This window comes from Phalacrocorax aristotelis, chromosome 6, assembly GCF_949628215.1.
Source record: "Phalacrocorax aristotelis chromosome 6, bGulAri2.1, whole genome shotgun sequence".
In the NCBI taxonomy this organism is placed as follows: domain Eukaryota; kingdom Metazoa; phylum Chordata; class Aves; order Suliformes; family Phalacrocoracidae; genus Phalacrocorax; species Phalacrocorax aristotelis.
This window is the reverse complement of record NC_134281.1, coordinates 15,763,603-15,791,254: the sequence shown is the minus strand read 5'-3', so window position 1 is coordinate 15,791,254 and position 27,652 is coordinate 15,763,603. Positions and strand designations below refer to the sequence as shown.

At 35.6% G+C, this 27,652-nt stretch overlaps 1 protein-coding gene across 1 annotated transcript in view; it reads right to left on the bottom strand.

Annotated features, from left to right (window-relative positions):
* Nucleotides 1–21,739: 21,739 nt before the first annotated feature.
* The window catches only part of ERC2 (ELKS/RAB6-interacting/CAST family member 2), a 474,805-nt gene continuing 468,892 nt past the window's right edge, over nucleotides 21,740–27,652 (bottom strand). Inside the window, exon 18 of the mRNA XM_075096173.1 lies at nucleotides 21,740–21,826. The gene's annotated coding sequence lies outside the window, so the exon portion shown is untranslated. The remainder of the gene's footprint in view (nucleotides 21,827–27,652) is intronic.

Here is a 27,652-nt window from a genome sequence, read left to right as displayed (position 1 = left end):
ATATTGCATGTACTACTAACAACTCTTGTATAAAATATAACAGTATAATTTGAAAACAGATATTCTAACTATAAATAGCTGTAGACATTTCAACACTAAGAACTTCCAGTAACATTGCTGCTAATTTAGAAGAAGTAGTTATTGGGTGGAATATTCTTAAACCATGTTACTCTTCATCCTTTTTGCTATATTGTCTCTTGGACATTGCTATAGTTCTTTGATTTTACCCAAAGCAGAGGAGCCAAAGAGCATTCACTGTGGCCCCTGTGTGCCTAATGTTGATTACTGGGATCTGGAGTGACCAGAAGCCAGAGCTCTGTGGGCCACATTTAGCTCACAGGTTGAGTTTTTTGCGATAGGTGCATACATTTCAAGCATTAATCCCGATTTTGATTTTCAGGATATTCAAGAACTTTGTGGTTCAGCTGAAAGAAGCATAATGTCCTATTATAGAAAGGGGAGGACAGGAGGGGGAAAAGTGTAGAAATCAGTTTTCTGAAAGGCAGCTTCTCTTCTGCCAGTATAATTTCAAAATACCAGTTGAATTACAAGTACAATTTTTGTTCCTTGCACCTCTAAGTGGACTTGACTCTGGCTACAAAAAAAAGGTACCTGTTTATTCTCTAAGGGAAAAGACTATTTAGAATAAGTGTATGCTTACAATTATGGTAATGCTTAGAAAGCTCAGTTATGAGAGGGTTTGGGGTTTTTTGTATATAAGTTGCAGTGTAATCTAATGAATTGTATTGAAAATGTATGATTTTTGCATTCACTCTGTTCACAAAATCTCATAAATGTAACTAACACAGATCAAGTTTCACAGAGAAAATTAGCCTAAAAAAAGAAGTAGAATTCCCTTCCACCATCTCCCTTCCTGCTTTCCTCATACATTTACAAGAGAAAGACTGGGGAAATATCAGTTGTACAGAGAAGAAAGAAATTAGGTCCAAACTTGAGACTTCATGCTACATGTAAACTATGAAATAGAGCTTTATTAGAAATAGAGCTTTACATGTCCTGGTATTTGTCAATAAAAATATGGCTATATTTAAATTCACAGAAATTGTGAAACACACTGTATTTTGCCTTTAATTTTTACTTCTCCTCTGAATTTTGACTTCATATCCAGAAGAATAAAGATTACCTGTCAAAATAAAATGCTGTAAGAATGAAATATACAGCATGTACTGTGGGGAAGTATTTGGTTTACTTACAGATGCAGCAGCTGGTGTGCACTACTGCAAAGTGCTTCATTTAATCAGCAGGAAAAATAGAAGACTTTATGGCATATTTAAAGTGAAGACATCTTGAGTTTTTCACACGCTTAGTATTCAGTATTTATTTTAATATTCATAAGTCTTCACTGAAAATTAGTACTTCCTATACTGAAAAAGGTTAAATTTTAACTTTCTTTCCCATTCAGTGTAATACACTATTACATAGCAAGGAACTCAAGATGTCTTTTAAATCCAACTTCAAGTATCCACACATTCCACATGAAGCTGCAATGCTTAATTTAATATCTGTACAGCACTGGTAAACATTTTAAACAATAGATTATGTAGCCTAAGGAACAAAGCCACAGTGTTCAGAAGGTGGTATAATAGGTTTGAATGATGACTGTACACTTGAGAGGAGGCAGAAAAACCAAAAGCAAGGAAATCTTTACCACAATTGCCAGCAAATAATGCAGTCACTATGTGAGCACACCCTCTGGCACTCTCTTCTGTCAGGACAGGAGAGAGCCTACAGTACTGTCATGGTCCACAGGCTACAAATGTTCCCAACGTAGCTTTGTATTCAAAGCTTTTGACAAAAAAGGTCAACAGCTGTGGTTCACTGTAAGTCTGGGAGCAATAATTCTGTGTTTCAATGACATAAATGACAAAAGTTTTTCAACAAGGAAAAGAACAGAGAGAGAAGAGAGACAGCAAAAATGGAAACTAAAATTAGTCTTATTTCATTTCCTTTCTACATTACTAGTTGGAATAAAATGTAAAATATTGTTCCAAACTCCCTCAAGTGCTTGAAATCGTTCTTCAAAATGAAAGGTGTTAATTACCTGCAGCAGTAACATTCATCTAATGTAACAAGATTTCATTTAACCTGTCTTAATATCTTCATAGCTGTTATTGGTCTTTTACTGGGGAGGTGAAGGAAGGGCATGAATGTTATTATTAAAAGATTCAATCCCAAATTTGCAAACAAAAATTCCTCAAGAACCAGAGGAAGTAAGACCATTAATACCATACTTGCACATACATTTAAAATTCTGTTGCTAAATACTGGCACCGATAGCACAAATTTCTACAACTACTGCGCATGACACTGCAAACTGCATACTGACTTCAAGGAGTGATGTAAAAAGAAGTGTCCAGGGAAGACAAAATGTTTCCTAGATTATATTAACATTACCATTTAGGATGAGCCAAAAAATATCCTTCTGCAGGTTCAACTGAACAGCTTGTGAAACTCTGGCATCAAAATATTTACTAAATCCAGATGTTAAGAATTTAAACCAAAAAAACTTCTAATCTTCCCTTCTACACTTATTCTACTGGTTTTCTACCATTCTTACCCTTTCATGATGTGCTTTTTATTTTTCACAGGACCTCAAAAGGTTCAGCTCAACTAAGGAACCAATGGAGTAACTTTCCGCTCTCTTGTTTTTCGTAATCTCTTTTATCCCCCAGAACACGCTTCTGCCGTTGGCCATGTGTGTCACCTGCGTGATCCTTTTCTCCGTCAGGGACTACCAGCAGCCCAAGTACCAAAATTTTGTCTTCAGTATGATCCCTAAGAGCAGAGTTTCCTCTTCCTGTTCTCAGATTCATACTGAAGCCAATAAAAATGGAGGGCCTGCTCACGGAATCAGTTCCACAACTACTTGTCTTATGGAGGTGAATAATCCTACCGATTTCAAAAGAATGACAAATGTGCATGAAGTTCAACGTAGGTGTAACTGATTGCAGGCTCGTGGCCTGGATGCTGATCCCAGGATTTGGCTCCAGCAGCACAACTTTATGCAGCTTGTGCTGATAAGTCTTATTTTAATATTAGTAAAGGGGATATGGCACAGAATATGTCTGTTAAAAGGTTTAAAATACATGTGTATTTTATTTAAGTAACACTGAATTTCTGGGCAACCTCCCTAAATTCCTTTAGTTTGCTGAACAATTAGAATCAGCTTTGGCATTCTTGTGTAATGACGCAGCGGAGAATTAAATGACAGACCATATGTATATGAACTGTATGTAAATTAATACAAACATGCAGTAAAATTAGACATATTATAAAAGAAAAAATGCAGAAGTATATGCTGTTTTATGCACACAAGGTTCAACATTGTGGTAGAAAACCTGCTGTGCTTATCAATGAATTTATCCTAATATGATTTCTATATAGAACTAACAAAGGTTTAAAATCTTTAAAACTTTTCAAAAACATTTCTTAAAAGAGACTGCACATCTGTTCACCAAATCTGACCTGAATTTGCCCACAGTATTTGCACACAGCACCCTTCAAAACATTTTTTAAAAAGAAATTTAGTTTTTCAACAAAAATCTTTCTAATTATCCCCATATAGAGATAACTTTCATACACTGTAAGACACTAAAGCCCAAACTAGTAACATATACTGGATCCTAAAAAAAGGAAGCAGACCTCTTTCTTATCTGTGTGCCCAGCTGCTTTTCTACAAGTGTTTGAAAGCCACACACACACAGAGGCACTTATATATGCAGTCAGGGGGCAGTGCTAAGATACAAGATCTTAGTCATGGTGTTACCCATATATAACTCTTCACTTACAGAATGTCACAAGTATTTTAACACCCATACCAAGACGTCATGCTGTTTACAAAGCAATCTCTCAGAAGTACAGGCAAACCAGATGATTTGCTTTCCATCATTTCACTGGTGTTATTTTTCCTGACATTCACGTGGGATACTTGACCTAGGGGCTGGTGCAATCCCAATAAGAACAGCATGCTGTGCAGAACTGCCTTGTGCACAGAGGTTCCTGGCTGGGGAAATGGAACTTGCATTTTCCTGCTTCTGCTCCATGGGCAAAAGCCAGCTGCAGCAATTGTCCTGGTATTCCCAAATGCAACAGCCTGAAAAAATCCTATGCTTGCAGCAATGCTGATAACACTTAGAAAGAGAGGCAGAATTGCCACTCACGTAGCTGAACCAGTGTACAGGGAAGTGACTGGTCCTGCTGTGCTGTGGCCAGCAGAGCAGCGGCCAAGGCATGACACCTTTGAGCAGGGTACTGCCTTGGCTCCCAGGGACTCCAGGCCAGGATTAGGAGTGCTGCATTCCTGCTCCCCTGGAGGCTGTCATTTGCAAGTCACATTTGAGTTCCTGAAACTGGCCTGATGCCATCTTTTGTATGGATGAATGTTTTGGAAATAAAAATGAAACTATTGTATTTGCAATCACATATCTTAGTTGCAGGACACCTTTTTAAAGCAATAATTAATAAATGCTTTGCTATCATGCAAAGTGAATTTTGAAATACAACAGTAGTTATGCATAGAATTGGACACAAAATTAGGAAGCTAACCTGCACTCTGATAGAAACCACTAATCTGGAAGAAGAAAAAAGCTCAGCAGATTTTGGAACCGTTTTCCAAAATACTTCAGGCCAAAATTTCCACAGGCTTTCTGAACCATGATCATAGCATTCAGCATGTATGATGACTTATTACAGATTTCCGTCTAGCCCAAGGCATTTACTTTCTTAATTTGTTACGTATCATAACAAGGAGAAAGTGAAAGTTTGTAATGACCACCAATGAAGAAGATTTGCCAAATATGGGCCACATTGATCCATGACATTAGGGAACATGAACAACACATGGACTGAAAGCAATTCTGTCTCACAACACAGTGCTCAAAAATCCTCTCCTAAAGCAACACTGATCTATCATTAAAGAACAGGGAAATGTTAAAATGAAAGTCCATCTCTATCCATCCATCAGATTTATAGATCAATTAGGAAAAGAACAAACTAGTATGGTCCATGATCTAGATAGAAACACCTGCTAAAATAAATAATATTTTAATAATAAATAATAACTAACAATAAATATAATAAATAAATTTTAAGATTTCTATAGTAATTTACTACAGTTGTTACTACATCAAAATTGATTTCTAATTGTCTTTAAAACAGGAGAAACTCCTAACAAAAAAATAGCCAGATATTAACATTGGTTGAATCCATTAGCAAAAGCAGCTATCCTTATTGAGGAAAATTAATCATCACTTTGGACAATCCTAAATAAGTATGGAACATTTTCATTGGCTTTTGGTAAGCAGTAACTAAGCTAATTTCAAATTAATTTGTATTTGTTCTTTGCATACCTTATTTCCCCGTGAACTGGTCCGAGCTCTCACTTGCTACTGCAACTCCCAGCTGTTCTCAGAATCAGAACAGACTTCTTGAATTTATGAGCCTCTGTTAGGAAGCTGGACAGCTTCCAGGACACAAGATATGAACTTGACCCTCTGCTCTGCAGGCAGCAGTTCAATGCTTCTAAAGAAAAGTGCTTTTGGAGTGTTCAGTAGGAATTGAAACTTGTATATACTGCACACAACCCTCTCTGTTCACACAATCACCCCCAAAAGTTTCCAAATCTAAAACCAGACAAACTAACACATATTAGAAAGAGGAGTGGAAAACCATACGAAGGCAATGCCTTAGGTAGTTTGCACCCCTTCATTCTCAGTTGTATAGGGACTGGGAAATATAGCTGACAACTGAAAATTATCTGGGATGCAAAGAATATTTCATACTAGACCTGGTTCTTCCTTCAGAGATTGTTATATCCATTCAAGTGAAATTTGAATTGTAGAGCTAACCAAAAAGATAACACACTCCTATGCAAGCCATAATACTAAGAGTTCAGCGTTTTTTCCAGCAATGATTTAGTAGGTCATATACACAGCAGTAAATTTTTTTCCGAAATATGTTTGTATGTTTGTGTATGTGCCACAAGTGCATGGAGTGGTGGTGATAAAAGTAACACTTGTTACAGGTTTTGCTGTAATACTATTTACTTTACCAAACAGGTAGGAAAAAATAGCAATTCTGTTTGAAAATATTTTTCTAACAAACTTCTAAACAGAAATATTAGCAAGGCCTGTTGTGACAGGACAAGGGGTAACGATTTTAAACTAAAAAAGGGCAGATGTAGACTGGATATAAGGAAAATATTTTTTACTATGAGGGTGGTGAAACACTGGAATGGGTTGCCCACAGAGGCTGTGGATGCCCCATCCCTGGAAACATTCAAGGCCAGGTTGGACGGGGCTCTGAGCAACCTGCTGTAGTTGAAGATGTCCCTGCTCACTGCAGGGGGGTTGGACTAGATGACCTCTAAAGGTCCCTTCCAACCTAAACCATTCTATGATTCTAAGAATATAGTCCTTTTCTACTTTCATAAAAAAATGCCAAGTGGCTTTTAAGCATGGAGCTTCATTCTTCAACAAGATGCTATAGACACACATATGATGACTAAAGAAAAAAAAATCCCACTATTGGCAGATCTCTTCATCACAGATATACGTCACTGCAGATTTGTCAGTTTAATTATGGCATCCAAGAATGTCTATGCAGCTGTTTTTGTTATTGACTATGTATTTTGTGGTAGTGCTAAGTTAAAAGCTTTCAGAAGAATGTAATTTAGCTAACTGTTTGCTAAATTTTCAGCAGCTTGGATTTACATAGCACAGCAGAGCGATTACTGCATTTGACAGCATGCTTATTGGAAGTCATACATGACTGAGCTTTGATATTTAGGCTATGCACTTTTCCCCAGAAAGAAAGAATGCAACCCATGTACCAGTTAATTTCCTGTATTATGTAATTTAGATATTCTCCTAATGGTTAGTTTCATAGTATGTAGATAATAGTAATCATTACTAATTGATTTATGATGAACTAAAAAATTATTTTGTTGGCTTCAAGAAACTAAGATTTGCCGTTAGGTATTTCCAGATCTTCTGTTTCCAAGCTGAGGGTATAGAGCAGAAATACAGAATATAAATTGAAAACAGATAACAAGAGCTTTTCTGGTGAATGACAGAAAAGCAGGGAAGGTTTTAGATGGCTTTGTGATTGGCATTGTTTCAGTGTTTCAGTAATTCATTCCTTGTTTAGTACAAATTTAAAGCTGCCAAATAATATTTTTTAGCGATTGTTACGTACAATGTTTTTAACTAGTATATTCCTAAGTCATGTTGCAAATGGATTTAATAATTAACTAAGTGTAACTAAGTAATTTGGCAGCCTCAACCAACTTCAATTTATATTTCTTTTCTGGTTGAAAGGAAAAACAATTACTATTCCTTGTATTATTCCCAGATCTTAAAATACACATAGGCTAAATATAAAGTTAACATTAGACACAAATAAATGCATTTAAAACATGAATATGCTGTATCAAATACACTTAAAAATATTCAGTAGAAATTATATATCAAGTTTTTCACTGCAGACAGAGTCTGATTGATGAAAGCTACTCTAGAGAGCCCTTTAAAACTACTTTTTTTTTTTTTTTATATTCAAGGATATGCAATCCCTGGATCCTTGCTACAGGCTCATGTAAAACCTTATATACAATGGAGGAGAACATCATAAACCCTCTTTAGAGTATCACTGGAATTTGTTTTTTATTAACTACTGAAATATAAGATACGCAAGTTAGCAGGCTTAGATCTGATTGACAAAACATTCTGTATTGAATACATTACTGATTTCTGGAAATTTTGTTTAAAATGACACAATACAAAAGGAATGTTTATGTTCTTACAAACTGGTAGACCTCTAGCACATGTAAATATTTAGCATATGTAAGTTCTGCTACCAATATGACCAGTCTACCTACCAATATGTCAGATTTTTCTAGTATCTTCAAAAAACAAAATTACTAGAAGTATAACAGTGGTATGTAGAAAATGCCTCCATGACTTTGCTCTTAAAGAACCTGAGTGTCCCAGAGTAATAACTGTCTGGAAGAACAGCAGGTTGCTTTGCTCTTCACACACATGTATATAGTATCATTCACTGATGCATTGTTTCATACTCCTTAGACACTATTATTAAATTCAAATTGTAGCTACCATTTAAACCTTGATTTCATAGTTAGGCCATAGTGAGTAAAATCTTGAGTAGAAGATGCAAGGCTTCAGTGATTAGATAAATTTTTATATGGGTGTTTATGTAAAAAATGGTCTCTTTAAGTTCTGTATAGGAACAGTAGATCTCTCAATACAAGGATAAGGGGAGGTGCTGAAGTTCTCACTTGCATAAATAAGAGAAAGCACAAATAGAAATGGAGAGAGATAGAGATAAATAAAAAAGTAAATAAATACAATCAACACCAGCTAGGGAAAAAAGAAATTAAATACTGAGAATTCTGAATATCCCCCACACATCAATACAGGGAAAGCTTTGGATTAGGCTTCTAGAAACCATGATTCAATAAACCAACAGATGTTACCTGGTAGCACACATGACAGCTATTTCCTGTCCATTACGGAAATATATTTACTAGATTATTAAATCAGTGTGAAAAATGCTGCTAAGTAAGTAATTCTAGGGGAGATCTTCCCCCCCCCCATTATTATTTATATTAAAATAATGCCCAGAGACTGTGAACAGGATTGGAACCTAGAAACAGTTTTAGACAGCTCTTTGCATAGTGTTGTCCAAGCTTGCTTAATAGGTATGTATACACAAAATGTGTACATATAAACACACACAAATATAAATCATCCTTGCTTAGTACACATACAAACATACAGATCTTATTTACATCTCAAAATGACTATCAGGATCATAAAAATATATATATATACACACACATTTAGTATATAATGCATTAACCTCCTGGTCCATAAGTGGGATTTTTATAAAAAGCAACCTAGCACATAATCACCTGAGATCTATTTTTGTATGCAAAGTCCATAGTACTAACAGAAATAGGTGTCATGCACATTGTAGTGTTGTTAATTATTTTTCTCCCCCTTCTCCTCCATTTTATAAATTCATTATATACAAAGAAAAAACCAAGTTATACTTATTTATTAATTATCTGATCAGTATTTTGAACTTGGGATAAAGTATACATCTTTTTCTGGTACTTTCTCATCTCTGTGGCACTGTAGCAAATATTTGATCAAGACTATGGTAAAAATCCTTTAAGGAGGATTTTTCCTTATACTTCATGTTAAAAGTCATAAAGACATGGTTTCACAGCAGCCCTGTTAAGTAGGCAAGTAAGAACAGTCTTCACTTCTTCCTAGAATTAGAAAGTATCATGCTGTGGCTGTCAAATCCACAGATATTCTTAGCCTAGACACACAACTTGCTCCGTAGATCACTTTGCACCTTGTGACAATTTAATATCTATGTCTGCAATCTGAATGGGAGGGAAAGCAGAAAGATAAACCTATAATACATCTTGGTTCCATGTTGAGACATCTGTTAATTAGGTCTTCCTCAATCATTATCTCTTTAATTGTCATTTTTCTAATATCAGGAAGAGACACCTGATGTTTAAGTGTCTGATGTTGCATCAAAAGGCCACTGATAATGGCACAGCCCAATTCCAGTGGACCAGCATGTGTTCTTAATAGAATTATTTCTCATTTTAAAAACAAAGACTAAGCAATGAAGAACTCAAAGTGTCAGAAGTGAAAAAACTTCAGGGGAAGAAGAGAAGCAGAAAAAGTGTTATAGGCTGTTCCTAAAAAGATAAATATTCCCTAGCTGAGTAGACATACCATCATCAGAATAGGAAGAGAGAAGAATAAAAGAGGACTGTACCATTGGAAAAACTCTGAGACCAAATGACTCAGAAACATGCTGATGAAAGCAAAGAAAGGAACAGCACAGAAGCATTTTTCTCCATTTATCTGTAATTTTCACCTGTATTTTATAAGTAAAGGGTACATATTGAAGAAATTCCTCTGTGCAGACTATGAGGCTAGGATTATAATAGTCATATTGTATATGTGGCATTCTTAACTAGACTGACACAAGGGAGCGGACCTGGAGGCAGAACACATAAATACAGGAGATACCAAGGAGATTCAAAACTAGATGTAATATTGTGTATGACATACCAGAAATGTACTAAAGCTGGCCTCTTGAATAAACAGGGCCTGGAAGCTTTTTATTTCAATAGAGTTGAGGAGGACATGAATGTATAGTGCTGTGTAGTACCTTGCTGTCAGCTGACGAGAATGATTTGGGTAAGATGCCAAGTCTTGTTCTTCAATAGGTTCCTGGACAGAATATTCCCAGATATTAAAGCTGCACACATTCTTTTTCTGTTTTGAGATGTATACTGCAAGGTTTTCAGAGATGCAGTATACCTCAGGCTTCCATGAGCTTTCCGTAGGGTTTTTGTTTTGTGGTTTCTTTGTTGTACAAGGACTAGGAAAATAAATGTGAAACACCTTAAGATCTGTTTCCTCCTTTCCGTATCTGGTTCCTTTCACAGTTTTTCTTCTAGTTCTGTAATATTTGCCTCATGCTCCTTTTTCATTCTGAAGCTCCATATCTACTGGAAGAACTTACTTGCTAATATTCTTAATAAATATTTGAAAAAAAGCCCTACAGAATTCAAAACAATATGCTTCAGCTAGGTATTAATGCATTTATTTATGCATTCCTTCTTCATTACTTTCAAGCAAAATCTAATTTGGCCTTACCTCTGTATGCCTCTTAAAGATATACAGGGCATTATTATTAAAAAAAAAAAAGTTGTTTAGGCATAAGCCAAACATATCTTGATGAATGTGACAACAGTTCTTATTTACACTCAATTAAATCAAGGCTGTATTTGCACTATAGAGTCTTAAGTGTTTTCTGACATTATGAGTTAAATTGATGCAGTTAATTGTTTAGGTGAGATGAGAAACATTCAGCTTTTTGATTCTATTTTATGCTGAATGACATTAACTTACTGCCTTTGATTGCTGTACTCTTGTTATTTAGGATAAACTTTTTTAGATACTTATACTAAGAATGAGTTCTAAATAAGTTTAACTAGTTTACTGAATTTTTTTTTCATCAGCAAAGTGCTAGTGATTAGTAGCTCATTATGTAGCCAGTAGAACTGTTTGTCTGAAAATCTACACATCTGTTTAATAGAGAAAGAGAGAACAAGGGCAGGAACGAACAGTTTTTGGTTATCTAGAACTGAATATATTTTTAAAAAAGGGTTATTTAATAGCATCTTAGGCTTTGATTTATTTTACATTGATGGGATTCTGTCCCATATCAAAGATGTCTGTTAAAGGGGAAAACCAAAAAAGAGTCCTTTCTAAAAAAACCACAACAAACCTTTCGCTGAATAAATAATTTTCAATTTAGGAGCAGGTGACTGTAAGATATCTCCCAAGGGCAGAGTATTTAGACTTATATGGAACTAAACAACTCTCTTATGATGAAAGCCGGACATTCCTCAGTGCTGGGATCTAATGAAAACATCAATGTTTGACTGAGTTTTGAAACTGACAATTTAGCAGTTTTACAAGACCCATTTAACATTTATCATCGCTTTCTGCAAGTTACATTTAGACAAGGGAAATAGTTACATAAAGCAAACAATCCTTGCACAGAGTGAAAAAAAAGGCACAAACTTCTTAAGATGAATGTACTTTTAAGAATGATGCCTCTTTGCAATAAAATGTCAGCAATAATGGGTTCCCATAAACAGGAAATGGTATTATAAAAAGGGGAACAGATTATTATCATCTGTGATGACAGAAACTACATACTTTCTTTTTCCCTGACTATGCTCAGTGCAAAGTCCATTAGGTTGAGCACTTGCATGGACCAAATAACAGGAAATTGTAAGGTCAGAACAGAGCAATGAAAATCACTGTAACACAACTGTTACAAAACTTCTGTGCCACTAGAGAACAGTAGGAAAAAGATGAAGAGGCAGGAGATAGATGACGTAACCCGGGAAAGTGAAGTTTTAAGTTTGGAAGAAGAGAGTTTGAAGAGCCTGCAGGTTACTAATGAGGAAAGAAGGGAGAAGAGACTGGAGATAGGCTTGAAAATAAATCAAATGAAGCTGAAAGCCTGGAAGGAACACTGCAGCTGGAAAAGGTTGTAGAGGGAAAGGAGAGCACAGCAAAAAAGACCACATAAGAATGAAGAGACACTAGAGGCTTTAAGAAAGGAGACATGGATATGCTGGATGAAAAATTTCAACAGAGTAAATCTGGTAAAATAAGGATAAGATGCTTCCTTGAATTAGGTAGCCAAAGCTGAATATAAGGCTTATCCATACAGGTGCTGAGATATTAGTAACTGGAATATTGCAACATTTGTCATTTAGATAATTTCTATTAATGACAGGAGGCACATTGTCTTTGACAGGAGTGGTAAGCAGAAGACAAGCTCTAGGTGCTCAAGAAGACAGCTGAATGAAAAATTTGGGGAGATACCACAGTTCAGGATTTCTGAGATGTCAAGAATGTAGAAATGATGAAAGCAACAATTCAAATTGATATTCTTGTTTGTCCTACAATGGCTAGATCAGGAAGCTTCTATACTTTAGAACTGTGTCTTACAAATCTCACAAGTACTAAATTACATGAAAATTAGTTTAAACAGATAGAAACAGTTTCAGGAACACATGCTGACTTTTAAAAGTGCCTTTAACTGCCCATACAAATCATGGCTGTAAGAGAAATTGAATGTATCTGTTTTGCAAAACACCATGCCCAGAAATGAAGCTTGCTCTCATTGAAACACATTTAAATTTTTTGGCCAGATGATTAATTAATTTACTTTTTCTAAACATTCATTATTTTAGATTCTGCATCTACAAGAAAAACAAATTTGCACAGAGGTTTACCACTATACCATTTCATTAGCACACAGAAAACGGACACAGTTGGAAATGCACAACTGTGCCTTATGCAACAAAAACCTATTTTTGAATTATGACTCTATACACAATATGCCTTGGGGATAATTCCTGTTCTAATCAAATACTTTTGCAAATTTGTTGGCCAGGGATTGATAAAGTATTTACCTGCAATAGCTAGGTATAAGAATGATACTATCAGGTAAAAATATATTTTCATATATACTTTGGATGTTTTGTTCAGTCAGTAGCCAGCTTCCAAAGGTTCACAAAAAAAAAAAAATCACATAGCTTAAATATTTGCCTGCAAATAACACTGGTTAAATAACTCTGCAACATCTGGTTTCCTTTTCTGTTTGCTATTTGAGTGCTTTTTCTGAGTATAATTAATCCTTCTAAAATGGGAATAAAGCAAGTTATTGTCTTCTGGAAACTAATGAAGTATATTACAACTACAGACAAAGGGACTCTACTTCATTCTGCACAGCAGAGTTAAGATGCCTACAAAAAGAAGGGCTTATGTTCACATGAAAATGATACTTGGAACTCAGAGGGCTAGATTCACTTAAATTTAGTAAAAGGAAGTACTTAGATTAACCCCATGGCTAAAGCGGAAAATTTCAGGACAGTTCGAAGAGATGGGAAATAAAAGCACAGGGACACATGACAGGACACTTACCTTCTGTCTTGATTTTCCATGTTGAGGGCTCCATGCCAACACAGACAGAATTTGTGGACCAGTACAGCTAATCAAAGTGGGGAACAAAAACCCCAATGGGTGAGTGGTGCTTCTATGGGAGCTGTGGTAATGTACACAAGTATTTGTATTTTTATTACAGTACTGATCTAAGACCAAAGAAAGACTTTGTTCTCCCTGTATCTGTCAGTGTGCACAGGAGAACAAAGCCACACTATTAAGAAATCATCTTTGAATTTAGGATTCATTACTGTAACACTTCAACCAGCAGAGCTTGAAATGGTAGCTCCAGACCAAGCTGTTTAAAAAACTCTACACAAAAAACTCTCTATTGTGTATAATTACAGAGGGCAAAACTAATACCCCAATCTTTCTTTTACAAATCAGTAAAGCTTTTGTCATTGATTTTCATGAGCACAGGTTTAACATTAAAAAGTCAACAATAACCACTGAATCTTGTTGAAAATACTGATCTACCCTCCTGTTTTCTACAAGAAGGGAGATTAAACCATTTCATGTTCTCTCACACCAACTTTTTCTATTTGATAGAAAGATAAAAGAAAAATGAGAAGCCATACTAAACTTAGCTAAAGCAGTCTATACCACTGGTCCATTTTAGGTATGTGGTGTCCACATAAAAATCAAGTAAAATAAAGGGTGGATTTTTGTTTCCCTTTTAAAATTAATTCTGTGACCTCATCAAATTCAAGAAAGGACATTCCTATTGATGAGTTAATTACGACTCTGTAATGCATAAGAAAATATACTCTACTTTGCATTTCTGTTTTGAGGTTTGGTCTGATCTTGCTTTGTAAACACAAAGTGCTATATTTGTAACTGTCTTTGTTTACAGAAGACACCTTTTATAATCAAAGCTTATTTTATGTTTCAATGATATATTACCCACACAAGGATCCAGACTTTACTGAAGGAGCTGGTCTAGCCCATTAGCTACCTACACAAGCTACAGTTTGAACCACAGAGTCTGAAACATAACAAAGAGCTTGTCTTTTTTTGAGAAAGCCTCAGCAGAACTGTGCTTCAGGATGTAACCTTCAGTATATCTCAGCATTTCAGATTGTACAATATATGTGGAAGGAGAGAGGAATATACATAGGAAAGCCACACAGTCATAATATTGTAAAGCGTAAAGGCCCACTATTCATTGTACTCAGTTTAATAAAACTTTATTTTTACAACTCTCTTAATTGTATCTTAAAGAACAGGATCTATACCTGTTGCATACTTAGACATGTATTGAACTTTACTTGCATGGATCAAATTAAAACCATGAATTTGCATTACCAGTTTTGACTGGCAATAAAGCCAAAATTAATTAAGTACTCTATGTATGCCACATTACTCCACTTCCAAAAATCAGTTTGCTAAAGGAAATCTTCCTGGAGAAAATGTCAGTTGTGTACTTTTCAATATGCTTCATATTTCTGCATTTTTCTTCATCAATTTGTTATGGAACTATCTTTCAGATTATCCCTGCTGTTATTTTTTTTTGGTGTTTGTTTTTAAGCAAAGTCATAAATGTATTTCCATTTCATGTTATTCCCAGTTAGGAATAAAATGACGGTACTTCCAAGGAAGAAAACTACCAGGAAATCTGTTCTGCATTTGTAGGCAGGACTGAGGCACTTTGAATGGAGAAGAAGAATTAAATTAGCCCCAGATATAGGGGCTGAATACTAGCCATGTGTTTTTGAAGTGAATATCTGCAAACCCTTTCCTATTGATCCTTTATAGTCTGAACTTTATACATATAACAATATAGGTATAATCTGGTAAAAAGTTTGCTGCTCTAAAAGCAAGCACAAGTCTACCCAATTTTTATGCAAAACACCTTTTTTATTCTCTTCCAAAGGGACCACTGGTCTTTGAATAAAATATTTTTACCTTCCCCCACAGCCACCAGTTTAGAATGAAAGCATATTCCATGTTTAAGATTCTATATTTACTTAGTTTAAATATTTATGGGTGAGATGTATATACAATATTGAATAAAACAGAAACCAGATTCATTCCTTAATGAGTGAGAAAGAATAGACTTCATATGGGGGAAAAAGTAGTGTTAGAAATTGTCACTACTTATTTAGAGTCAGCAACAACAAGAAATGTTGTCTTCTCAACTACTGTACAGAATAACAAAACCAAAAGAAAGTGTTATTATATCAGAGTTTTATGACAAAGGTTAGAATGTTCAAAAATATGTTTAAATTTATTCAGCTGTTCTCATAGTTTCATGTTTCACTGGGCTGCTACACTGCATTACATTCCCATATGACTGGGTAAAGCTGTCTAACAGGCTGGTGAAGCTATTAGTCCAGCATCTGAATACTTGCTCAGAACCTTCTTCATCAAGAATTGACAAGCTGCAAAAGTCATACTGATTTTTTTTCTTTTTTTTTTTTTTTAACAAGACATCGATGGTATTTGTCAGATCAACACTTCTGAAGACTGCTCTTCCTCCAAAGACACTGATAAACTGGAAATGGTGTTAAAACCAGTTGTAGGGGGACTGGACAGCCCAAGGGAGAGGTAACGGGATACAGAGACTTTAACCTTTAGGTCATCAATTTAAAGTCAGCTCAAGCTGATCATGACCAACATTCCCACATGATGAATGTTTGTTAGCCTCTGTAAAGAAATAGACAAAATAAATATTGGTGGACACATTACCAAGGTAACTGATCCCTTTTGGTAATCTCAGAAGAATACCTACACATTGATAGGGCACAAAACAATCCTGATTTCTGTAGCTTCACAGAATCCATCATCAACTGCATATTCTGAAACAATGTCCCAACTACAATCAAATTACAACACTTTTTGGATTTTTTAGGTTTTTTCCAGTGGGTGCACATTTCAACTAGACGCATCTTCAACAGTGATCACCACTGAGTTCACCATGTCATCATAAAGTATAAGGTGCAAAAACAGAGATAGAATACTGTACTGAAACACGCCATTGATTTCATTGCTGTTATATCCCAAGCACTACTGCTAGGCAGATTTGGTTGAACTGTTAAAAGTATGGTTATAGGAAAAACAGAGGAAAATCTGAGAATGCTGACAGGAATAACCAGAGGCATGGAAAGACAGGTCTGTATGGAGTTTGAGATTGAGATTTAGTTTAGAGTCCAGATTAACAAATGTTGCCTGGTATGAATATATAAAATAATGATTATTACAGGCATTTCTTCAGAGACTGGGGGTTATGAATAAAGCTAGGCACAAAGGTTCTTTCCCAGCCTATAAGAATTCTGGAGATCTCAGAAAGGTCTTGTTGGTATTAGGACAAATCCTTTCACAATTACCACAAAAGCAGAGATACCCAACCTATTACAGACAATAGTCCAGCGGTAATGACAGTTGCCTTGGATGCATTAGATATTCAACTGGGTTTAAGTCTCTATTCAGCTGGATTCAGAAAAGGAAATAGAACCAAAGTCACGTGTCTTAAAGGATAATGCCCTAATGATTAAGCTCTGGGTATTGTAATGCAGATTTCTCTCAAGGTTTCTTGTTGAGCTGTTCCATTCTCAATAAATTAGTTATTTGCTATTTGAAATTAAAGCTTCCTGAAGGAAGTTTCTTTAAACTACCCTTGATATGAGAGAGGTTTCAGGTTCAATAAAGTAACAATTTTTATCAAAAACTCTGTTAACTTGTAAAATTCCCTAGCAGCTTTGGTATTTCCAAGGGCAAATGCAAATAAGTTTCAGACATTTGTGAACAGTCTTTTTTTCCTTTGTGGCAACACTAAAAAGGGGACAGTGGGATCATATCATGCAATCTTTTCCTGTTCAAGGTATCAAGTGATTTAAGGCTGGGGAATCATTGCTGCTGATCAACCACCAACAAACCTGTCACATAAAATAAAAATAACAAAATACACAATAAAATGAAACCCATTTTCTTTTAAAATTGATCAAGGGAAAACACAAAAGCATTCATATTACTTTTTTTAAAAAATTTTTTTTAGCTAAGTGACAATGCAGGTGTCAATTTTTATACCTGGGAGGATAAGGCCTTTAGTCTGAGCTTTAACTAACATACGAGTCATCTTCACTGTGATTTCTTTTTATCCTTCCTATCTGTAATCTTGAAAATATGCTGCTCTCAAATTAAATACTAATTTTCATGTTATTTTAACCATGTCTCTTTTTCATTTCTATAGCTTGTCTTACATGTCACCATTACCTGACTTCAACATGATGCTTATTCGTCACAACTTTTAATTACTGTAACTGCCTTATGCAGAGCTTCCCAAAGTACACTGATTCAAATCAACTAGAATAATGTAGTGTCATTTATCCATAGTTTTACAAAAATTATTCATTCCTGAAGACCTCTACTCACCTCCAAAGTTTACCACTCTATCAAGTCATAGCTTTTAGAGATTTTCCCTTCTGTAGAAATGTTTCTGTTTTCTTTGCTCTCCTACTCAGTTTTCTGATTGCAGTTGTCTTTCAGAACTCTCTATCCTCCTCTGTCATTACGCAGGTTATTACAGTGGTTTTTTAGTGATTTATCCTGAATTCATAACACTGGTATCTAAGCACCCATTGATTTCACCCTTTCACATACTAACACACACTCTTTAGAGCAATCAAGTCAACACTGTGCTAAGCAGTTCCCTGCACCAGTAGGTCCCCATGCACACAAAATCATTAATATGATGTTGACTTACAATCTGTATCACTTTAACTGTGTACACTGTGAAATGAGAGATAGCATTAAATTGTGCAAATCATAGGCTTTCTAAAGACAGCTTATGAGACAGTGAAAGTCCTGTGTGGGGAAACAGAAATGCTGCTAAATGAGCTGCACATAAAACTACTCAGTCAATAACCAGGATATGGATTGCATCCTTCCTACTTGTGCTGAGTGCTATCCTACTATATGAAAAGCTCTACTGCAATGAAAATAGACACTAGCGAGACAGAAAAAGACTTGTCTTTAAAGCCAACAGGCTGTCATGAATGTAAGTTTCTATTCCCACCCCCACCCCGCAATTTACCATACTACAAGGCAGCAATCATTCACAATGTAATACATTTGGGTACCAAACTAGGTGATACATCCACTGACAGAAAAGTAATGTGTAATGAATCACATTAACTGTTTTAAATAGGCAGAAACAATAATAAAAGAACTGCCAGGAAGTTCACAGCTCTAATTTTATACTGTCTATAGTTCTTCAGACTAAAAATAATTCATAGATGTCATTTTCAAAATTAGCATTTCTGTTAAAAAGAAAACCAGCCTCATCCTGGTTGATCTTGGACATTGACTTACCAGAATAATTCTGCTGAGGCAGATAAATGAATTTGCATGAAAAAGGACCTGCACCGCAGGACCTAATAAAAACATACATAGTGAAAAAAAGAAATTGACAGCCTAGGAATTATCACAGAATCATAGAATGCCCTGAGTTGGAAGGGACCTGCAGGGATCATCGAGTCCAACTCCTGTCCCTGTATAGGACAACCCAGAAATCTTGACAAACATTTGTTTTATAACTGCAATGCAGTTAATTTAGTTGACTATTCCTGACTTCAGATCTAATACACACTGCTCTACCAAACTTCCTGAAAAGCATTAACACATTTAAGGCAATTTCACTTTTTAGAGCTTCAAAATGCACTGTGTTTTACTATGGTTCATAACTGTCAATGCACTTTTGAACCACAAATCCTTCCTCTCATCTTGTTTAATTATAACACATTCTTTTAAAGTTAACATATTTGAAAAACAGGTTCATAAGAATCCCTCAGTTCTACATTTAAAGGAGCTGTTAAATTAAAATACTCTAATTACAGGCTTAAAAATATGGGAATTCAAAATGGGACATGAGCAGAATTTGGGTACCTCCAGCCAAAGTCGTTATCCTCCAGGCCCCTATCTCATCCTGGAGATGTTGTTCTTGAAGACAATACAGTTTCCTTTGGTAAGATAGGGCAGACAGAGGAGCTGCAATCTCTGTCCATGGCAAGATTTTACCTTTCCAGCCAGGACTGAACATCTCACTGCTCAGTTTATGTCTAGGCCTGACTGGGATCTAGAAATGAAGCCCACCCCTGCACAGATGATGTGAGGAGTTTGATCCAACAGGTGTTCTCAAAGCCAGCCTAAGCCAGCCTAATAAACACCAACTAGGCGGGTTCCCTACAAAATTCTTCAGGTGCTATTTCTTTCTAAAATGGTACTTGAACAGCAGCCATTCCGACCCTAGCAGAAGGACTACTCATCCCAGAAGCCAAATATCCAGGTTCAATTCCTTCTTCAGTCTGGGTCTCACAGCAATGTCTTTTAGCAGAATGTTCTAATCAATAGGCTACAGGCTGCATTAAATGCTGGGATGAGGACAGGGATATATTAAAGCTTTCCTGTTGAAGCTGTATCATTGTACAGAAAAGAATTCATGATTCATTGGGCCAGAGAAAGAACACAAGAGGGAGCAAGAGTCTGTAGCCTAGTGATTTGGGCACTCAGCTGGGAAAAGGAGTCCTGGGTTCCTGGCCTTTGCTCCATAGAAGGTTCATGCAATTTATCTAGAAGCCTTTCCATAATGTAAGCCCTAGCTTGAATCTGGCTTCATTTTCCTTCTTGATCCAAGTTTATAAATAACATTTTGTGTAATCACATCTATCAAGTTGAATATAATAAACATCAACATGTCTTTTGGATGCTTTTAATGCTAAATTTTAAATAGAGAACATCAATCAAACTGAAATTTGTCAAAACCCTAGAAGTTATTTCATATTAATTTTGCTATCTATGTATACAAAATACAAGAACTTACTTGAAAGCAGGTTAAAAATAATATTAAAGTGCAAATACATTTATTTACCTGTGTCAGTAATGCTGCTTTGAATGACTAAGTTGGAATTTATTTTTTCATCTCATCTTTCTCAGGATATGGTAAGATTTTTAAGAAGTTATAACAACAGCAATAGACCTCATGTCTTAATTCTGCTCAGTTTCAGTTTTTGATTCTCACTTAATAGTATTTTCATTTGCTGTTTCTCATTCCCTAGCACAACAGTGCAATGTCATGCAGGCGACTGTTTAAATCCAAGCTAGTTTACTCTGAAATTCCCACTCCAACGATTTCATGGACATATTTCTGTTTTTGCTAAACATTCTTTTTATAATAGCTTCATTTTGGGCCTAAGCCTATATAACAGGGTCCCTTTAAATAATATTCCATGCCTTGAAACATATTACAAAAACTGTTATATCAAGGCAAGTTATGCAACAGCTCTCTATGGTTTTAGCGTATTTACTCTGTCACGCCATATGTGAGACTGCAGCCTCTACAACAAAACCTTTACACACTGAAGTCATTATCTCTGTGAAGTCTGCAACTGGCATTTAAAACTTATTGATGGCCTGGGTATTGGTGGCTCAGTAGGCAGCACTCTTGCCGGAGGCCCAGAAGGTCAGAGGTTCAAATTCTGCTCAAAGAACAAGTTGGACATATTCCAGGATTGTGTGTGGGCTGTGCTAGGCTCCTAAAGGGGCAGTCCTTAGGACAGTAAGTGAAACCTTGTCTGTTTTGTGGATATCAAAGTCCTCTTGGAAATGGAAGAGGAAGAGTAAGAAGCAAGTTTAACTTGCCTGAAGCAAGTGAATGAAAATGAGCGTACTTGCCAGGGACCTGGATTTAGTTGTGCATGCTAAATATGGAATGGTACAACTACAGTACACCGAACAGTTTTAAGCAAGCCATTTTGGTCTGTGTGGTAAGCATATGTTGAAGAGACAGGGACAGACTGCCAGGCATGCTCAATATTAGCTAACTTCCATAATAGCAGAACAATTTTGGATTCAATTTCACTTCATGGAACTATGAAAAATGCATGTGTAGTTTTGATAAGTGAGGAGCCTAAACAAAAAAAGGTTTAACACTGGTGAAACTTCAGAGCATACTATATAATTACAGAAAAAAAAATTCTTCAGCCAAATATCCAAGTCAATACTAGCAACATATATAGAGAATAATATAAATGGAGATTCAACCTTCTCTGGTGTTAAACTTTGATACTTGAATATCCCAGATGTCTCCCTCCTCCTCTTCTTCTTTATAGACAGGTAAAGATGGATCTCTTGAAGGAACTGGGGATCACACTCTAGGCAAAGGTTGGACAGGTGATCAATGTACAGCATGAGATTTTGCCGTGGCTATGTGCCTCCAACAGTGACTGGATCATCTGGTTTAGAAAAACAATTCAAAATTGTAATATTTTCTAAAGACCTTATTTAGGGAAAAATTAGCAAAAGGGAGAACAAATTATTTTTATAACATGGAATGTATCACATAACTTTTTCCCACAATTATATTGTTCATTTTTAAAATGCATTTATTTCTCATTTAACATTTAGTTCATTACTTATTTAATTCCTTAGAAGTTAGCCTTTAGAGGATTGTATCCCATTTCCATTGGCAGAATATGTTCAATAGTTACTGATGAGATATGAAGTTATTCTTATGTTTCAATTTCTTTTTTTGGTGTCTAACACGACCATACAAAGTGCCAAGGCCAGGCCTGGCCCATTATTTAAACACGCTTTGTAGCAAGCCACTATTTATGAGTCAAATGGGATTCTACTCTGTAGCGCACTTCGGCGAGGTATTCACAAAGGTTAATGTTTGTTAATGAAGATTCATCTCCCAACACTCCCTCCATTGTCAACAGACTGAAAGAGCATTTTCTAAAGGACCATTCAGAGCACCTAAATTGAGACTGTTTCTTCTAGCATTTAGGAATATCATCATTTATCTACCTACCTTGTACATAGTGCTTTTTTTTAAACCATCACAAAAAACAAATAATGCCCTCCTTCCCAGAAATATCTATGAGTATAATTGACCTGTAGGTTTAAGTGTGGTGAAATCAACCTGTATTTAAGCAACAGTGTTTACACACAGTAAAAGAGATCATGAATTACAAGCATCATGACATCTTTAGGCTATACACAATTAATGTGCAAGCAATGAGCTTCTTAATCAAAACAAGTTAATAATGGCATTATTTCTAGTTTAGAAACAGAGGAACCCATAGCATAATTCCAGTGCAAATTTGCAAAGAATTATGAGTTCCTTTTGTCACTAAAATATGAAAAGAAGCTATTTTAAGGAACGAAGGATGTCCTCTTAACCTGTGATAACAAATTTGTTTGTTTTTTTCTCTTCTCAGTAAGAAAGCAATTAGGTTTTTTTTTCCCAATAAAAATATCCTTGTCCATATATAAACACTCATGGTAATCATGTAATTACCTTACCCAATCAGATTAAATTGCTGTCAGTTGAGTTCCCACTGTTGATTAACTTTCGCATACTCTAAACCTAAATGAAGTCTTTGGTAAAGTCACTTAGTCATTTACAAAGGTGTCTCTGTGATTCCAAAAAGTATAACAGCAACATATTATCTGATATAATCATCAATATCCAAGGTCATGGATAGATCACAGTAAACCCCTTCTTTAAAACCCAAAGAACTACAGAATTAAGCTATGTTGCTTATTTTTGTGTTTCTTGCCATGACTTCTAAATGTAATAGTAACCTTTGACCTCCACACATTAAACACCATAATTAAGTAATTAAAACTAATTATGCAATTTAACATACATATTTTTGCCCTACAACAGGCAGGTCAATTACCTCACTCATTGACCTTGGAAGCTTTCACAGTTTAAACAAAACAATGAGGCTTTCAATTAATTTTAAAGTACAAACAGAGAAGGAACAGCAGAACCACAAGCCTTCAAGCTAATATTGCATAGATGGATCACTTAAAAATCCCTTCATTTTATATTACATAAAATAAATCCCTTGATAAAAATTTCTAAATGTCTTTCTTTCCTATATGTTTCTATGATCTGAAATGTTAACACATTTGTGAACAAATCATATACACATTACTTGCCAAATGTAAGCAAGAAGGTGGCCATATATTACTTTTTTCTTTGTCCTACTTCTTCAGTATGGTTTCCTTTGCTTCCTCCTGTATTTCTCTACCTCTCTCCCTGATTCATCTTCACTTCTGAATTATTTTTTCTTTCCCCTTTTTTCTTTGTTATCTTCTCTGTTCCATTGCTAGCTGTAAAACTTGATAGCAATTTATATATTATCAAACTGCTGTAGCCACTGTCTTTTCCAATTTCTGCATTCATCCCTAACCCCACTCACAGGATGGTGTTTCTCATCAGATCCTGGCTCCTGCCAATGATAATCCAGCACACTGAGAGAACTCTGGATGGCAGAAAGCTACAGCTAAAACAAACATGGTACATGCTCTAAAAAACCTCCTAAATTTACCAGTGCAGGAAGTGTGGTATAAGTAAGAGACAATTTATGAAATTATTGAATTACATAATGTCTTTGTTCTCTTCATACACTTAGGTAAGCTATATACACTGCACTGAAAATTTTAAAATTGTACAACAGAGACTCATGTAATATTACATTTTGTCCAAGGAACTTCTTTCTTTTCATAGAGTAAAATTATCATCATAATTCAACCACATTTTTATTTCCCAGTAAACTAAAACCTATTCACTAAAGAACAATTCTTAAACCAAGTATAAGCCTAGGAGCTCTTCATTAAAACGGATCACATTCTGCTGTCCTGTTTTTTCAATTGCTATCTTAGCCATAAATAGTTCCACTGAAGTTAATAGGCTTAGCTGTGAAGTAAAGTGACAGACAATGTCTACATAGGTATATCAATCAAGCTTTAAGTTGCTTTTTCTAAACCTTGTTTTATGTGGGGATCAGAAGATAGCTACTGGCAAAATACATATGCGTATCTTTGTTAACTTCTTGAAAGTACTGCAAAAATATCTACAGCGCACTTGTGTTTTGGTGTCATTTCTAACACCATTTTTGGAGTCCTTTCAGTTCTCCACTTTAATTTGTCCTGACTTGCACAAGCGTCTCGAAAAGATATCAGTAAATCTTTGACATAATGGAAACAAGGAGCACTGAACTCTGAATGAGGAGTTACAACAGGAAAGAAACAATTTAAGATGGTAGCAGGGCTTATTGCAACATTAAAACTCAAATTGGATCTGATTTATATAAAGTAAACTAATATATTGAAATAGCGCCCCAAACTTCTGGACTATTGTTTGAAGGAAAATTATATAGTGCATGTGTAGAAATTCTATCCAAGGGAATGAAAGAGATTATTCTTTACAGTCTGATTTAACAAAAAGTTTCCTTCTGTTTTGAACAGAACATTAAAATTCTAATTCAGTTCATGGAGCATCCCAAACAGAGCAGCAAAAGAATGTGTGAAGGAGTCCAAATATGGTGCTATTGAAACAGAGCGGATTAGAGCAACTGGGACAGAATCCTACAAGTGGCTAAATTGCAGCAGGAGATCAGTTTCACAAACAGCAGGATGCTGTTCTTTCCAGACGTGAGTGACATAATACAGGCAAAACAATCAAGATTTTAGCTGATAAATTTATGCATTAGGAGAAGTCCTTGCTGTAGAACTTTTGTACTCAACAAACTTTTAGGTAAATTCTGTAGACCTAATTTACACTGGAGAGTATTTCGTCTTACATGAACACGTCTTGTTAATCATGTAAAACAGAATCCTTTACAATATAAAGCCAATCATTTTTATAAGATAAAGACAATAATTTTTAAGGGCTTAAATGCCGAAAACAAGAGTATTTGCATAATGATTCAGTAAACGGATAAAGCCAAAAGCTTTTGTAGTTTGGCACAGCTTCAATTCTGTCCTAAGCAATTCTATGTATATTAGGTTAAATATACATAAAAATATTAGGCCTAAATATCTAGGATATCTAGAATGAATAAGTAACAAAATCTATGTAAGCCTATTGATTATTCATAAACTCCATTTTATAGCAGTAGTATTAGAGACCTTTTAAGGTTCTGAAGGGAACAGTTGCATTTCTAAAGAGACATGGAGATACACTTAATGAAAAAAAGGATCAATAGATCATTTTGATTTCTAAATTTGATGGGTTTTTATAAAATCACACCTTCATTCTAAACATCTATTTTTCACTCACATTGTTTTCAAAATACCATTTAGAAGGCTGAGATTCCACTTACTTTCCATCTTATGCTATGAGCAATTCAATTGCTTTTTAGCTAGGGAAGCACAAAACATTATGTGTAAAACATTCATCTGTCTTCCCCAAATTCTTCCCTGTCCTCCACAAAATATCATTGTGAACTAACAACTTCAGTGAGTTTAAAATAAATTATAATTCTTAAGTCAAGAACAGATTCCAGCCTGGAGTAGAGGCCATACTTCCCCTTGACGCTTAGAACACTGAGAGACCAGGATTTCTGAGTGGTGGGGAAATTACTTGCTTGGTAGAGAGCTAAAAAACACTGGAGCAAACCACAGGTCCATCTACCACAGCACCCTTTCTCCTGGTATAGTCTTCCTCCCAGGATAAGCAACCTTCACAGCATAGATTTTATGCATTGCAAACAGTATCTCAGCACTTAATAGCCTCTGATGGATTCCTGCCCCCTATCTGATGAATGAAGAGATTAATCAAATCTCTTTTTGTACCAGTAAAATCTCTGGCACTCACGGTATCATGTAGCAAGAAGTTCCATAGATGAATTGTAGTTTATAGGAAGAAATACCCTATCCTTCTCCCTTCTTTTTTTTTTTTTTTTTAAATCCCAACTGCTAATTTTATTTGATACTCAGATTAATTATAATATGAGGGATAGTAAGTAGCTGTTTTGAATTTACTTCTCATCAGGGACAGCTTTATACTCTCTGGAAACTCACAGGAATTTGGTTAAACCTTATTAGTTCTCCAGTTATTAATTATCCAGTTGACCGTTTTCATTCAGCGGTTTAAAAGGCAGTTGTGCTTTTAAGAACAGGAGAGAGAAGAGGCCAACCAGAAGCAGAATACACCTGAAAAGTATTTTCCCTGAGACCTTTCTCAGCACATAACCAGAAGTTTACTTATCACCTGGTCACAAAACAGGCATTTAACATTGCATGGCTGAGTGACAGAAGATGACAGATGATGTCTGTATTTTGATAATTTGATGGACATGGAAATAGACCTACAGTCATTTCTTCTGGAGGAAGACCAGATTACAGAGCAGATCAAGTTCTTGCTAGCTGGCTCCAGCCTATGGATCTTGTCACAAGCTGGCCATCTGTGATGTTAATGTGTATGATTTCTGGAGATCTTTATAAGTTTCAAATACCTGATCATACAGTTTTATGAGAGATAGCCATAGTATTCAGCAGCTCTAGCTCTAGTCCCCTGCTCAGCTGAAAAATAACTAGGCGATGCTGCTTTTCTATACCTGCAGCATCATGCAGTTATTGAAATATGTAGTCATCTTGTTCTCATCACCACAGGGAGTGTGACTTATTTACATGTATGGATGTATAGCACATTTATAGCATGTTTGGTACAGAGCAGAGCAGCTCTGTAAAAGCTGATTAAGACATTATGCTGAAGTAAAAATTGGATGCTTTGTGAATATCTGTGTTTTGGCCTTTCCCCAAATGTCTTCCCCCCACAAAGTGAGAGAGGACAGCTGGAGTAGGCTAACTTTCTGCACACAAGAGACCTTTTTCTTTCCTTTTGAAGGTATAACTTGCATGTTATTACATTTACATAAAGGATCTTTATTCTTTCCCATATATAGTAAATTGCACTCCAGCATGTGAACATTGTATAGCCATTTTCCCCCCAAATACAAAACAGAATTATCCTCACTGGCATTCAAGCTCCCCCCCGCCCCCATTACAAAGAACTGATGCAAATCTATTTTTGTTTGGTCTGTTTTATGCTGACGGCAATTAATTCTAAAGCCTACAGCATAAAGACATACAAGTATCACATATGTTTTTAATCTACAAGCAAGTTATCCAATTATTTTAGGTAAACTTTATGATCACAACCATTCTCACCAACTCCGATATGATAGGTTATTTTCTTCTTAATGGCTTAAGACTCATATACGCTGCTATGGTGAACACACTGTTGAACATTCCTCATGTTT